This window comes from Ostrea edulis, chromosome 3, assembly GCF_947568905.1.
Source record: "Ostrea edulis chromosome 3, xbOstEdul1.1, whole genome shotgun sequence".
NCBI classification, from domain to species: domain Eukaryota; kingdom Metazoa; phylum Mollusca; class Bivalvia; order Ostreida; family Ostreidae; genus Ostrea; species Ostrea edulis.
In genome coordinates this window covers 86,891,113-86,905,616 of record NC_079166.1, presented here as the reverse complement: position 1 = coordinate 86,905,616, position 14,504 = coordinate 86,891,113, and the positions used below count along the sequence as shown (strand labels likewise).

Genomic DNA, 14,504 nt, shown 5'->3' with positions numbered 1-14,504 from the left:
TCCCAAACTTTGTTTGGGGAACATAATAATTATATACATTTTTTGTATTACTTTTAAGTTTTTTGTTGACTTTTGATATAGATAAAAATTAGATATCTTTGTAAAAAAAAAATGTTACGCGATATCTTAATTCCACTCCAAAAGGTAACATTTTCATGAACATTCTGTGTAAATGTAACTACATAGATGTGGCCTTACAGAAAACTTTAATCAAACGTTGCAAAAACCATAAATTGTTTGAAAATCCGGTGTATAACACCAGTTTATATAACTTCAGAATCAGGATTTGCTCCAGATTCCTTCATATACTGTTACAAAAATATCTACATGTTTATGATATGTACATGGAAATTATGTCAATTTTGACTATCATCTCACTTTGAAATATGAGGACAAAATTGTAATAGAAAACCCCCAAAAATCACGATTTTCCTTCATCTTAGATATTTTTGTTTAGAGATTTCGTGCTTTAGGCACTCATTACGTCCTCCCCTTGGATAATTCCTGGTTTCGCTCCCGCCACATGCCAACAACTAAATATCCGCTAAACGTGTTGGACCCCCCCCCCCCCCCTCCCACTAAACACGTCTGAAACACACTGAGGACAGGGATGACCAAATTCAAGGGAATATATTACTTTCTGTTTTTGTTCAAAAACTGGACGTGTCCTCTCATGACTTTTGTAATACAAATTCACCAGGATGATTTTTAAAATCTTAATGTTTTACATAAGCTCAAATAATTGAAGTCCAATAATATCCATGCGGTGGAAATATTGCTTGCAAAAATTAATTTAGAGCTCTGTATGAATGACTTGATTATCTCTTTTAATTCAATAGATCTTTTTAATTATATATACAGGGCTATTTCATAAGTAATTAATGCGCACATCGTTGTTTTGTTTTTAAAAAGAGAGCAACAATTCAATTAAAGAAATCATTCATTCAGTTGTGGATATGTCGAATTAATTAAGGATTATATCTCAATTAGATAATTACTCTCACTAACATAATTATTGCACGCATCAATTTAATTAATGATATCATTAATTCAATAGAAGAGAGCAATAATCCATTTATTGCGCACATTAAGTGATGTTAGCATTAATGAATTATTGCTCTCTTCAATTGAATTGTAGCATGCATTAATTCTATTGTTGGTATCATTAAATTATAATTCATTTGAGGAGAGCAACAATTAAATTATTGTGTGCATCAATTCAGCGGAATAAATAATGATATCAATAATTCAATTCAAATGAAGATATCATTAATTATTTGAAGAGATCTTTGATTGCAATGTTGCGTGCATGAAATGAATTAATGATATCTTCAAATAATTAAAGATATCTTCAAATATCTGAGTTTGTTATTTTGGCACTCCATAGATCTAAAACTATTCCTAGTGGATTCCAGTGCTTTCTGACTCAAGACATCATACCAGTTCTTGCCACAAATGAATCTCACCATACAAGTGATCTAGCCACCTCTCTTTTAATCTCTTCGTAGTATTCATATACGTAAGAGGATTTTTCTCCTTGAAAAGGTGATATTTAAAAATTTGTCACTCTTTAAGGAATTTTATGATCCCCTAATAGTATGTACATGTACCATGGTAATTTCTGAACTGTTCGGTGAAAATGTTGACAATCAAGAATCAGTCACTGGTTATTCATGTGAAATTTAGCTATCTCATATGAATAAACTCTTGATTATTTTACTACAATGTACCATATTAACTAATTTCGGAAATAATTCCTTATTTGTCTTAAATTTTAATTTGATATAAAGATCGAGCAAACTGAAACAATAAACCAAAGTTCACATTGAACACCAGTGAGGCAATCATATACAAATATCAAATTCATATATTATAGAATTCATTAAGATATTTGAATTATTCTAATCTTTTAATGTTTCATGGTAGCAATGAAAACAGCAGGTCTTTTATTCTCAGTCATATATTTTATTATATAACAGGGGATATTACATGTACAATTAGTAAATATATATACATCATATATGTAATTGCATGTGCGAGAAAAATGTATACATACATACATAAGTAATTTAACCACAGACATATCCATAAATTTACATTTAATACATTGAATGAATTGAATATGTCCTTTGATTAAATAATCAACAAAGATGGATCCATATGATAATACATGTATTTGTAAAAGAAAAAAAGGAGTTCCATTTCTCATACAAATGATATAGGTAGAAATATCAAAATCAACAAGAGGCCCATGGGCCACATCGCTCACCTGAGTCATCTTGGCCCTGCTGTTTTGATTTTTAAATGCTATTTTATCAATCTTTATTCTCATGAATAATGTGACCCAAACCTAGCTCTAAAGAACACAACATTACTAAAATGAAATCATATAAGACAAAGATATGACTAGCATGATATTGCTGTTCTGGATAAGACCAAGGTAAAAAGTTGTAGGTCTTGGTATGATATGAAAGACCTTGCCATAAGTAATCAATATACAAAACATAAAAGCCTTATCTAAAATAGTCCTGGATATACTTAATATGTTATACTTTCTTAAAAGTATGTCAAACTCAGAATTCAGGGTCACAAGGTCAAATAACATAATATGATTGATTGTTTTAACTGTTTTCCGCCACACTCAACAATTTTTCAGTTATCTGGTGGTGCCCAGTTTTTATTGGTGGAAGAGAGAACCCAGATACAATGTACCTGGGAAGAGACCACCGACCTTCCGAGAGTAAACTGGGAAACTTTCTCAATTACCGGTGCCAGCAGGATTCAAACCCGCGCCAACCAGAGGTGAGAGGCTCCTCAACAAGATGAAAGGTTTTATCATAAGAAATTCATAATATATAATATATATGAAAGATCTACCTTAAACACAATGTAGTTCAGGACATACTGAATAGGTCAGATTTGTTTTGCCATAAAAATTGTATATACAAGATATGAAAGCCCTAACTTAAATAGTTCAAGAGATATCTTTAAAGAATTTTCCTTTATATCAGCTAGCATATAAAACTTTGACCCCCTATTGTTACCACACCATAACTCCCGGGGAAATGATTTTAACAAACTTGAATATGCACTATGTCAAGAAGGTTTAATGTAAATTTGTGTGCTTCATACTAAATTTGAAAAGAATTCCGTTATTTGAATCGTAGATTGATCGCTGTGCGGTATCTTCATCTTTCAGTTATAGAATTTAGTTAAAAATGTTCAATTGTTAATGTCGACGGACTACAACAGATGCAGATCAATAGCAATATGTCATCTGAGTTTACTCAAGTGACCTACAATTGTATAATTTTTCTAAAGCTTTTGAAAATTGATAATGCTATAAAAGCCTAGTCTGATCCCTTACACCCCATTTCAATAGTTAAGCGTAAAAACAGACTGGCGGGGATGGGGACCAAACTTAAGAAAGCTGTGAGATTAGTTCAATATTCAAACCTACAGTATTTGAATAATAAGTATTTAACCCAACTGGGATGATTTCATCCAAAATATTTCACTAAAAATATTTGTGAGGATATTAGTTCACACAGACATTATGTTTCAAAATGAGTATGAGTATGGAAATGAACTGGGGTTCAAATTGACTGGCTACTTAACATGGCTACATCAACAAAGAAATTGAAATCACTTGAAGCTGTTTTGGGGTTATATGTGGGTTTAGAAAATATTTGAAAGTATGTTTGGAAACAAGTATAGTGGGAAAATATGTTGGGAATTATTTAATATTAAATTCATGAGACAGCGATGCAGGAATGCAGTGATAGAGGGACTTAAACATGCACTTTTTTTCTCTGCCATAAATTGAAGTTTTTTTTTATAAGGGGTTCATCTGAAGCTCTCTTTTCAAAGAGCTACGGTTCTGCATCTAGTTTTTGAGGAGAAGATTTTAAAAGATTTTCCTTGTATATATTTCACATGTAAAACTTAAATCCCCTATTGTGACCCCCACCCTACCCCTGTGAGCTTTTTACAAACTTGAATATGCACTATATATGAATGTAAAACTTTGATTCTCTATTGTGACCCCACCCTACCCCCAGAGACCATGATTTGCACAAAACAGGAACCTTTCGTGTGAATTCAACTTTCCTGGTCCAGTGGTTCTTGAAAAGGTTTTTTAAATGACCCCACCCTATTTTTGCATTTCCATGATTATTTCCTTTTTGAAGGGTGCATGACCCTTTATATGAACAAACTTGAATACCCTTTATCTATTGATGATGCATACCAAGTTTGATTGAAACTGGCCCAGTGGTTCACTCTGGAGAAGAAAATGAAAATGTGAAAAGTTTATAAACAGACAGACGACAGGCAAAGGTGATCAGAAAAGCTCACTTGAGCCTTTGGCTCAGGTGAGCCAAAAAAGTATACAAACATGTTTAATGTTAAACTTGTTTGTTTTATTGCTAAACAGCTCCATTGCCAGCATCTACCCTTACTGAGCTTCCAGTGTCAGACCTTGATATCAATCATCATCACTCATTTTGACTATCCAGGCCAAATTAATCTTTTTGCAAGGGTGAGGCCTGGCTGTCCTGTCGAGGTTGAAGTTTGTACTTCCACACTTGGCGACCCAGTGGATTGATCCTATCCAATCCTGTAAACTCTAGGTCTTGTTCTAGGATCTCATCCCATGTCAGCTTTGGTCTACCTATGAAGTTCTTTTCTGTTGATAACGATGCATAACATTCTGACAAATCTGCAAAAATATTTAGAGAAGTGATTAGTAAAAGGTCTTCATAGAAATAGCAATAAATGTATAAATAGATAAAAATCATAATTTCTATTTCTACAAAGTAAGTGTTTATCAAATGATCAGCTGTAAATTACCTAGGCTGTGTCAAGCTGAATGAGCTAGTTTGTGCAGAACGAACAAAAATTACACCAAACACAGCGACACCTTTTGGAAATTTTATTTTTACAAACTTGAATCTGCACTACAGAGCTGTATGTCAGGAAGCTTTCATGTAAATGTAAACTGCTCTGGCCTAATGGTTCTTGAAAATTCTCTATACTTATTTGAATGTAAAACTTTGATCTCCTATTGTGGCCTCGGCCAACCTTCCCTGGGAGGCATGATTATGACAAACTTGAATCTGCACTATTTCAGGAAGCCTTTACGTAAATTTGTATTTTACTGGCCTTGTTATTTTCCTACTTCTTGTGAAGATTTTCCCTATATATTTGTACATGTAAACCTTTGATCACCTAGTGTGGCCCTATTCTACCCCAGGGGGTCATGATTTGAACAAACTTCAATCTACACTTGTCCGGAAGCTTTCATGTAACTTTCACATCATCTGGCCCAGTGGTTCTTTAGAAGAAGATTTTTAAATGACCCCACCCTATTTTTGCAATTTTGTAATTAGATCTTCCCTTTGAAAGGGGGTGTGGCCCTTTATTTGAACAAACTTGAAAGCCCTTCACCAAGGATGCTTTTTGTCAAGTTAGGTTGAAATTGGCCCAGTGGTTCTTGAGAAGAAGTCAGAAATGTGAAAGTTTACAGACAGACGGACAACAGGGAAAAAGAATGTTCAACTTCAGTGTTACATGAAAATGTACTTCAAAATCACTCAACAACAATTATAATATTGCTGTATGGAAATTTTCTGTCCAAAGAAAACAATGTAAAAAAAATGATGTAATCTACACTCTACAGCAACATGTGAGAATAATGAACGTGAAATATATACTGAGTATTCTGAAGGAAAAAAAACAAGAGATGTTTGTAAAACACATATGCCCCCCATGGTGCAAAATTGAAAAGGGTTATACACACACCTCATTTAATTGATAGTATTATCATCAATTCAAAATATTGAGCAGACAATATCTTCCTATGTCAAGAGTGAATTGACCATGTGACCTAAAATTCAATAGGGGTCATCTACTCCTTATGCTGTACCAGTGTACCAAGTTTGGTACGTGTCAATCAAACAAATAATTCTTAAAATATAGGAGACAATATATTACTATGTCCAATTCAACTTTTGACTTTTGACCTCAAAATCAATATGGGTCATCCTCTCCTGAAGATGTACCAATGTACTAAGTTTGATGTCTGTCAAGTAAAAGGGTTATCAAGATATTGAGTGGACAGTATATTACTATGTCCAGTTTGACTCTTGACCTTTGACCATGTGACCTCAAAATCAATAGGAGTCATCTTCTCCTGAATATACACCAGTGTACTATTTAAAGTTTGATGTCGGTCAAGCAAAGGGTTCTGAAGATATTGAGCAGACAGTATATTCCAATGTCCAGGTTGACCCTTGATCTTTAAACATGTGACCTCAAAATCAATAGGGATCATCTTCTCCTGAAGATGTACCAGTGTACCAAGTTTGATGTCTGTCAAGCAAAGGGTTCTCAAGATATTGAACGGACAGTATATTCCTATGTCCAGTTTGACCCTTGACCTTTGCTCATGTGACCTCAAAATCATTAAGGGTCATCTTCTCCTGAAGATGTACCAGTGTAACAAGTTTGATGTCTGTCAGGCAAAGGGTTCTCAAGATATTAAACGGACAATATATCCCTATGTCCAGTGTGACCCTTGACCTTTGACCATGTGACCTCAAAATCAATAGGGGTCATCTTCTCCTGAAGACATATCAGTGTACCAAGTTTGATGTCTGTCAAGAAGAGGGTTCTCAAGATACTGAGCAGACATTATATTCCTATGTCCAGTTTACCCTTGATCTTTGACCATGTGACCTCAAAATCAATAGGGGTCATCTTCTCCTGAAGACGTACTAGTGTAACAAGTTTGATGTCTGTCAAGCAAAGGGTTCTCAAGATATTGAACGGACAATATATTCCTATGTCCAGTGTGACCTTTGACCATGTGACCTCAAAATCAATAGGGGTCATCTTCTCCTGAAGACATATCAGTGTACTAAGTTTGATGTCTGTCAAGAAAAGGGTTCTCAATATATTGAACGGACAGTATATTCCTATGTCCAGTTGACCCTTGACCACGTGACCTCAAAATCAATAGGGGTCATCTTCTCCTGAAGACGTACTAGTGTACCAAGTTTGATGTCTGTCAAGCAAAGGGTTCTCAAGATATTGAACGGACATTATATTCCTATGTCCAGTTTGACCCTTGACCTTTGACCATGTGACGTCAAAATCAATAGGGGTCATCTTCTTCTGAAGATGTACTGGTGTACCAAGTTTGATGTCTGTCAAGCAAAGGGTTCTCTAGACATTGAATGGTCAGTATATTCCCATGCCCAGTTTGACCCTTGACCTTTGACCATATGACCTTAAAATCAATAGGGGTCATCTACTCCTTAGGATGTACCAGTGTGCCAAGTTTGATGTCTTTCAAGCAAAGGGTTCTCAAGATATTGAGCGGACATTATATTCCTATGTCCAGAGTAGATTGACCCTTGACCTTTGGACCTGAAAAACAATAAGGATCCTCTTCTACTCATAACTAACCAGGGTTTGACACTAAGGCACGTCCGACCAACCGAGTATACTAAATGATAGGTCCGGTCGGGTAAAATGTCGATTTACTAGTCCGACTGGTCATGTTGAAAAAATAAACAAGAAACTTTATTTTAAACCATAAGATATCTTATTTTTAACTTTAAAAAATAACTGTAAAGAGTTTGCGAGCAATTTTGAACCGCGTGATGACAAAATCTCTATTTTTAGTTCGAATACATAGTCGCTGTCGGAAGTGATGTTTTACGACATTTACTCTTTGTTAATGGGTGTAAAGTTATATTTCGGATAAATATATATAAACTGAATTTATTTTCATTTGAAAAAAACCCCAGTTTATTTTAATTGAATATAAGAAAGTGTCTATCACAGGGATCGAAATTAACTTTTTTCACCACTAGCAAATTTTAGCTAGTGGATTATTTTCCAACTAGCAAAATTGAGCTTTTACTAGCATTTTTCAATCGATTACTGTTTTACATGAATTTAAGAAAACAAGCATGTCTCTTTATCAAAATTTTTGGAAAATCTTTTAAAATCTCCTTTAAAGTGCAATAATAAAAATAAGATTGCGAATTCTTTCATTTAAAATTCAATGAATTATCAGACAACATACATGGTGCGGGTCATATGGTACACTTGTGCGGCATACTCGCTGTCCAGAGATCTACCACCTATTAACAGCATCATGTGGATTGAAATCTTGAAGACTGTTTGCGCCAATTTAAACTATATGTTCAAAACTTTTGGAAATTTCATCTAAAAAAATTCTAGTTGAAAAGAAAACCCCGCGAACTCGAAGTGTATGACTATAGAGTACAGAAGGACACCGCGTGAAATGGTGACACACTGTCATGTGTTGTTTTATATAGACACGGACGAGATCAATATGCTTGCTATTTAAATCAGACGTCTCTGAGACATCCGAAGTGTGTATGAAGTAGGCCATCGACTGAGATGACCTTGGCCTTAGTTATTTATTCGATCCACGTTTACTTTTTCAATACTTGTATATTCATTCTGTAAAGAGTTTCTATGCACAAGACAAGATTATTGTAAACTTCAAAGTACAGCCAATAAACCGAGGAAATCCGGGAAAAAAATTGGGGTTTTTTCACTCGCAAAAAGTTGCGATCACTTGTGATTTTTTACTCGCAAATTCAATTTTTAACTCGCATTTAGCGAGTATTTCCCCTTAATTTCGTTGCCTGTATCAAATGAATAAATTAAATCGTAAATAGCCATTTTTCGTTGTTGACACATGTGCGGGAATGTCTTGACTTCTCGTCCTCAAGGAAGGATGTTCCGAGAAAAAAAAAGGAGTAGATTGGGAAGTTTGAAAATAAAAGCACCAAATTGAATGACGAGACTAAAGATGTTTTTGAGACAATTAAGTAAGTTTTAGTTTAAACTTAACGTTTGTCATTTGAATTAAGTACTTAAATATGGAGAAACCATCAGGGTTTCTTTTCTCTGGAAAGTTGGTCAGGGCTAGTGGATGTAAGGTCAGGTCTAGTAAATATTATTTGAAGTAGCCCGACTGGTCTAGTGCTCAAGAAAGTAAATGTCAAACCCTGCTAACCCACAAATGAAATATCATTATCATCAAGTGAATGGTTCTCAAGATATTGAGCGGACAACACATGGTCTACAGACCGACCGACAGACCGACCAACAGGTGCAAAACAATATGCCCCCTTTTTCAAAGGGGGGCATAAAAATAAACTCCAACCACCTGCCCATTTTTATTTCCAAACAAAGATGAAAATCTAAAAAATAATTTTATGACTAGGCCAAAATAAAAAATGTGTTTGTTTCAGGTCGCCTGCCCGACCCTAAATATATCCACCGACCCTATTAATTTTTTTCAATTTTCCGATTTCAATTCATCGATATACGAACTATTACCCGAAATGCCAAGACATCTATAATTGTAATATTAAAACTCCATCACATACTGTGTATTTTGTCAATTAAACATTGTGCTCTGAACCCATTTTTTATCTGTTAAACACATTATATTACAACTTTAACTATAAAATTTTCATTGATTCGAAGGCACTTATTTATTTTTATAAAAAAAAAATATTTAAAAAAAAATAAAATAAACCTACCTACCAACCCTTTTTTTTAAAAATCAGAGGCGACCTAAAACAAACATTTTTTTTTTGGCCCTATGTGGCCTAAAATATTTTGTATACTTACTAATTTCAAAACTCGAAAGGAAATGTTATCCATGTGAAGCCATCGTGCTCTGTTCATCCTCTGGGGAAGACAATTAATTCTTTGATTTGCAGTTTGTGTCATGACTACACCATGATATCTTCTAATCTCGTCATACTATCAGAAAGTAATTTTGGCAGTTGGCAAGTGTATCAATGGTGTTACTTCTTCATGATCAGATCTTCTATACTGTGTCATATTCAGCATAAAGTAACAATTAAGGGCTGTCATCTAGTTCTGAGGTACTGAGGAAGGGCTGTTTTTCTCAACACATGGCCTTTCTTCTGGTATTCTTACGGATATTTTATTCATCTTTTAATTACATTTCCTTCTTGGAGATTAAAAGTTGAAGATCACTGAAAGAAAAAGAAGTGATTTAATGAATTCCATGTAGTTTATCGAATGTGCTGACCAGAATATTATCTAACTGTAGCCCCCCCCCCCCCACCCCCCACCCCACCAAGCATGCAATGTCATACATGTATCTGAAATCAATACTTATAAAAATTAATTAAAATTAAAATCTTCAAATATACAATCTTGTTACACATCTATATTTTTCACTTACGATAACTCTGAATTTTTAATAAGTGCGTCCTTTTGTCCACAAACTTTTAACAACCCCTCATAAACAATTTACAAATATGATATCAGAAATAATAATCTAAAAAATTATCCTGTTGTTCATAGATGCATGCCATCAACATTAAGAGTATAACAAATAACAAAAGCTCTCCTGACATTGTGCCATTCTGAAAGAAATGAGGTGCTTATACCCCCAAAGGCAGGGGGGTAACCCAGAATTGTGTCTAGAGAGTGGAATAATATATTTATGGAATTAACCAAAAAATTAGTAATAATTTTTTTTTAGCTATGAATTCATGTTAAATAAAGTGCACCGCCATGGCACATGATACGCCCGTCACATATTGTTAACAGTATAGATAGTACCCATTAAAACATTTTTTTTATATCACCTTAATTAAATGTCACAGTGACCTTAAAGTAGGATGCGACACACCTTCTACCTAAGATGCATTAGTTGACCAATTTTGGTGATTCTAGGTCTAATAGTTTTCAAGTTATGAGCCGGACAAGTTTTTGCCATATATGGCCATATCTTCTTAATGAAAAGTCACAGTGACCTGGTTTTAATGTGCGACACACCTTCTACCCAAGATGTATCTACAGACAAAGTTTGATGATTCTAGGCCTTGTAGTATTTAAGTTACGGGTCGGACACGAAAAAGCTAACAGACGGACGGACAGACACGCCATACCATAATACGTCCCGTCTTAAGACGGGCGTATAAAAATTGGTCATGGTAGCTCAGTGGTAACAGTCTTTGACATTAACCAGTGGCCTGATGCCCGAGGCCAGTAAAATCGGGATCGGGCTTCTTAAAATATTAAACCCTGGAGTCCGATGGGCCTGTAAATGTTTTCTTATATGTTCTGTATATATTACAAATAAAGCGTGAGATTGACTCAGACTAAATGTCATGACTTAGTAGTCAAATTTCGCATAGAAAAATTATCAACCATGCTGCCTTTTCTGAAGTATAGGGAGGGAAATTCAAAACCACCCAAGCGTATTTCACAATCACAACCATCCGATAAAAAACCCCAAAATAAACTGTCGTACGAGGAGAAAAAAACGAAAATTCATGCCCCATTGGACCGAGGGCAGTGTTCAAAATTAACCATAGACCGAGTATATGTCAAATGGCACTGGTCTATGCCAACTGTAATTGAGATAGACCAAATTGTCTATGCCAATTTTCTAGATTTAAAGCAATAAAGTTATCCAAGAGGGCCTTGCATGGTCAGTCGACGTCTGATAAACATTATGAGGAAAGGATGATATTACAGAAATGGAAAGAAAATACACTTTCTAAGTATATTAGAAGTAAATGAAAATGTTTTAAATTTGTGTTATTATTTTTTCAATGTTGTGGTCTATGCCAATTCGATGAGGTACGTCTAAGTCATCTTATTTTGGCATAGACCTGTGGTCTATACCAAGTTTTAAACCAATTTCGAACACTGCGAGGGTAGGCCTTGGCTAACATTTAAAAAATGTTTTGTACGTGGTGTATACAAAACAGAGTTGAACATGAGCTGCTGATGTATCTGCGAGATTAATCAGTCTATGCGAAAGACATCGGACCGTCGGACCTGACCGATGTGCAGTGCCTCAGGTCCGATGCATCATTTTTTACACCAGACGGGAATGTCAGATGTCTCAATGTCCGGTTTTGAGCTTTACTATCTTGATGAGGAGTTTGTTATAAGTAAAAAAAATAGCACACATCCAAATACGTAAATGAATTGATTAAAACCGCATGGACTGTCTAAAGTATTATACGGGAAGGATTCCTGGAATAGTATTACTAGTATAATAAATAAGATTCCCTTGGTTTTGCATTTTCACGTGTTTCACTTTTTTACATTAGGTTTTTCGGTCTGACAAAATTTGGTTCGGTCCGGTGTGTTCATTGATTACACTGGACCGAATGTCCTGTGTGGTCCAAAAACTTTCGCATATACTGGATTAATATGTTGAAAAATAATATAATCCTTTTAATGTCAGTTGTTCTCTAACTATGATCATCTTGACCTGTATTTCCCTACAGTAGAACTGTGCATGTGTCTATAGAGTAGAATCAGCAAATAACAAGAGATCAAATTAGAAAATAAACATTTTGGGCCTGCAAAATATTGTTCGGGCTTGCACAATTATTATACTGGGAGGCCCGAAGGGCCTGTGCTTTACAAAGTTTTTCGTGAAGACTGGTAACAGGATCAAGAAATCATGGTTTCGAGCCATGCTTGTACTTTATTTAGGGTGAAAATGTAGGTAGTGAGGTAAATGCTCCATCATCATATTTAGCATTCAAAAGAGAAAGTTGCTGGTCTTTCAGATGAGACCTTTAAACACCACATGCATGCGTCTAAATGTGTGGCACTTCATACTACTGAAATATTCTCTACAGGTATTATACTAAAATCAAACATACACATATATTCATATACATGTTAAAAATCTTAATTATCATTTTAGAATTTTCTTCTTCTGACAAAATGATGCGCAAGTACATAAATGGAAGCTATGCCACTATATGTCATGACACTGTACAGCTTGATCAGTTGATACATAACATAAACAGTCACAGATGTAAACAATCAAGAAAAACTCAGTACACAACATCACCCCTTAATTTTGAATTGTAGCTGAAGATCATTCTGCCAAGATCGAAATGCAGCTTGGCAATGATTAGCGAGGGTTATATTATTCTTAAAAAGTAGATTGAAATCAAAAGTTAACTGCCAAAGTTATCAGGAGACAATAATCCATACATGGTTCGAATTTCCTCCACTGCCACCTAAAGTGCACGTGTAAACAACGCGTGTGACATGCACCACACCCCGACAGGCTACATTGTAAACAAGTAAAATGCATTCAGAGAAATAGTTTTAAATATGATATTCTGTTTGGTTTATAGTCTTAGTAGCTACATACCTATGCGGTACACCTGTACCATGTACGTACTGCAAGCAGTGCGGCGTAATGTACATTTGCATCCTCGGGGATTTCAACCCGGACAAAGTGGAACATGCCAATCCGAATACATATATATCTTTCGTTTTTATTTTTGCATTTTATTTATTTATCTATCTATGTCATGGCGTTGGGGAAAAAACTTCAAAGTAGGGAGACAGATGAAAAGGGGGATACGGTCCAATCATCCAAAAAAAAAGTCCCGTGTGGAGGGGTGGGGGTGGGGTAGATTCCTAAGGACTTGGCGCATATCTATTTCTTTTTAAATGTGAAATTCTATCCAAAATCAATATGAATTTTTAGTATACAGAGTACATTAACTGCAAAGATTAAATTTTAGAAAAAAACCCAAACAGTTCACGTACTAGATATATCACTTTCATCATCGGAATTTTCAGTAACTCGGGTACTCTGTCGCTTGTACATAACACGATCGGTATGAAACACCATTTAATCAGTCTATCTAATAAAAAACTCATTGTTAATATGCAAAAATTTTCTTTCAACCGTGTTTACTTACCTCAGATGGGCCAACTTCTTTCCCTGGAAAACTCCATTATGATGACATCACAAATTACGTCATTCAAAACAGAGCATGCGCACTTCGAAAGTGTGTAAGCCATGCTCGCAAGGTAAAAAGATGGACGAGTGCTAAATCTTTACACACCTGTTACACACATCTCATAAATCCTGTTAAGTAAACACTTCAGGATTTTGATGGTAGATGAACTATTTAATGATTTTATGCTGATTTTTATAAAAATCCAACTGAACACCGCCATTTTCGTGTTCCTTTGACCGACCCCGTGTTGATTTACACGTGTGCCTTCTTATTCACTGGTTCAATTGACAGGGCTTACAAACACACACACACACACACACACACACACACACACACACACACACACATATATATATATATATATATATATATATATATATATATGTGTGTGTGTGTGTGTGTGTGTGTGACATCTTCATCTGAAAATTGATAGAGAGAGAGAAAGAGAGAGAGAGTAAAAGAAGAGAGAGAGAGAGAGAGAGAGAGAGAGAGAGAGAGAGAGAGAGAGAGAGAGAGTAAAAATAATTAAATATTTGATGAAGTAATATATTCAATGGTGAAAATCAAGAGACGCGAAACTAGAGTAGCATTTCAGTACTAACGCATTCGGCCTTAATGTGTATTCAAACAATTTTTAAAGAAATGATATAAAATTTCTAAGTAACGTCAACATATCGC

At 35.0% G+C, this 14,504-nt stretch overlaps 1 protein-coding gene and 1 long non-coding RNA gene across 2 annotated transcripts in view; both read right to left on the bottom strand.

Annotated features, from left to right (window-relative positions):
• The window catches only part of LOC125656640 (uncharacterized), a 187,703-nt gene that overhangs the window by 102,864 nt on the left and 70,335 nt on the right, over nt 1–14,504 (bottom strand). The gene's annotated exons all lie outside the window — the stretch shown is intronic.
• Nucleotides 1,945–13,375, bottom strand: LOC130052959 (uncharacterized). Its single transcript, XR_008801363.1, has 3 exons — nt 13,226–13,375; nt 9,685–10,058; nt 1,945–4,720 (listed from the first exon to the last, which is right to left on the bottom strand). It is a non-coding gene; the product is annotated as an uncharacterized LOC130052959 (long non-coding RNA).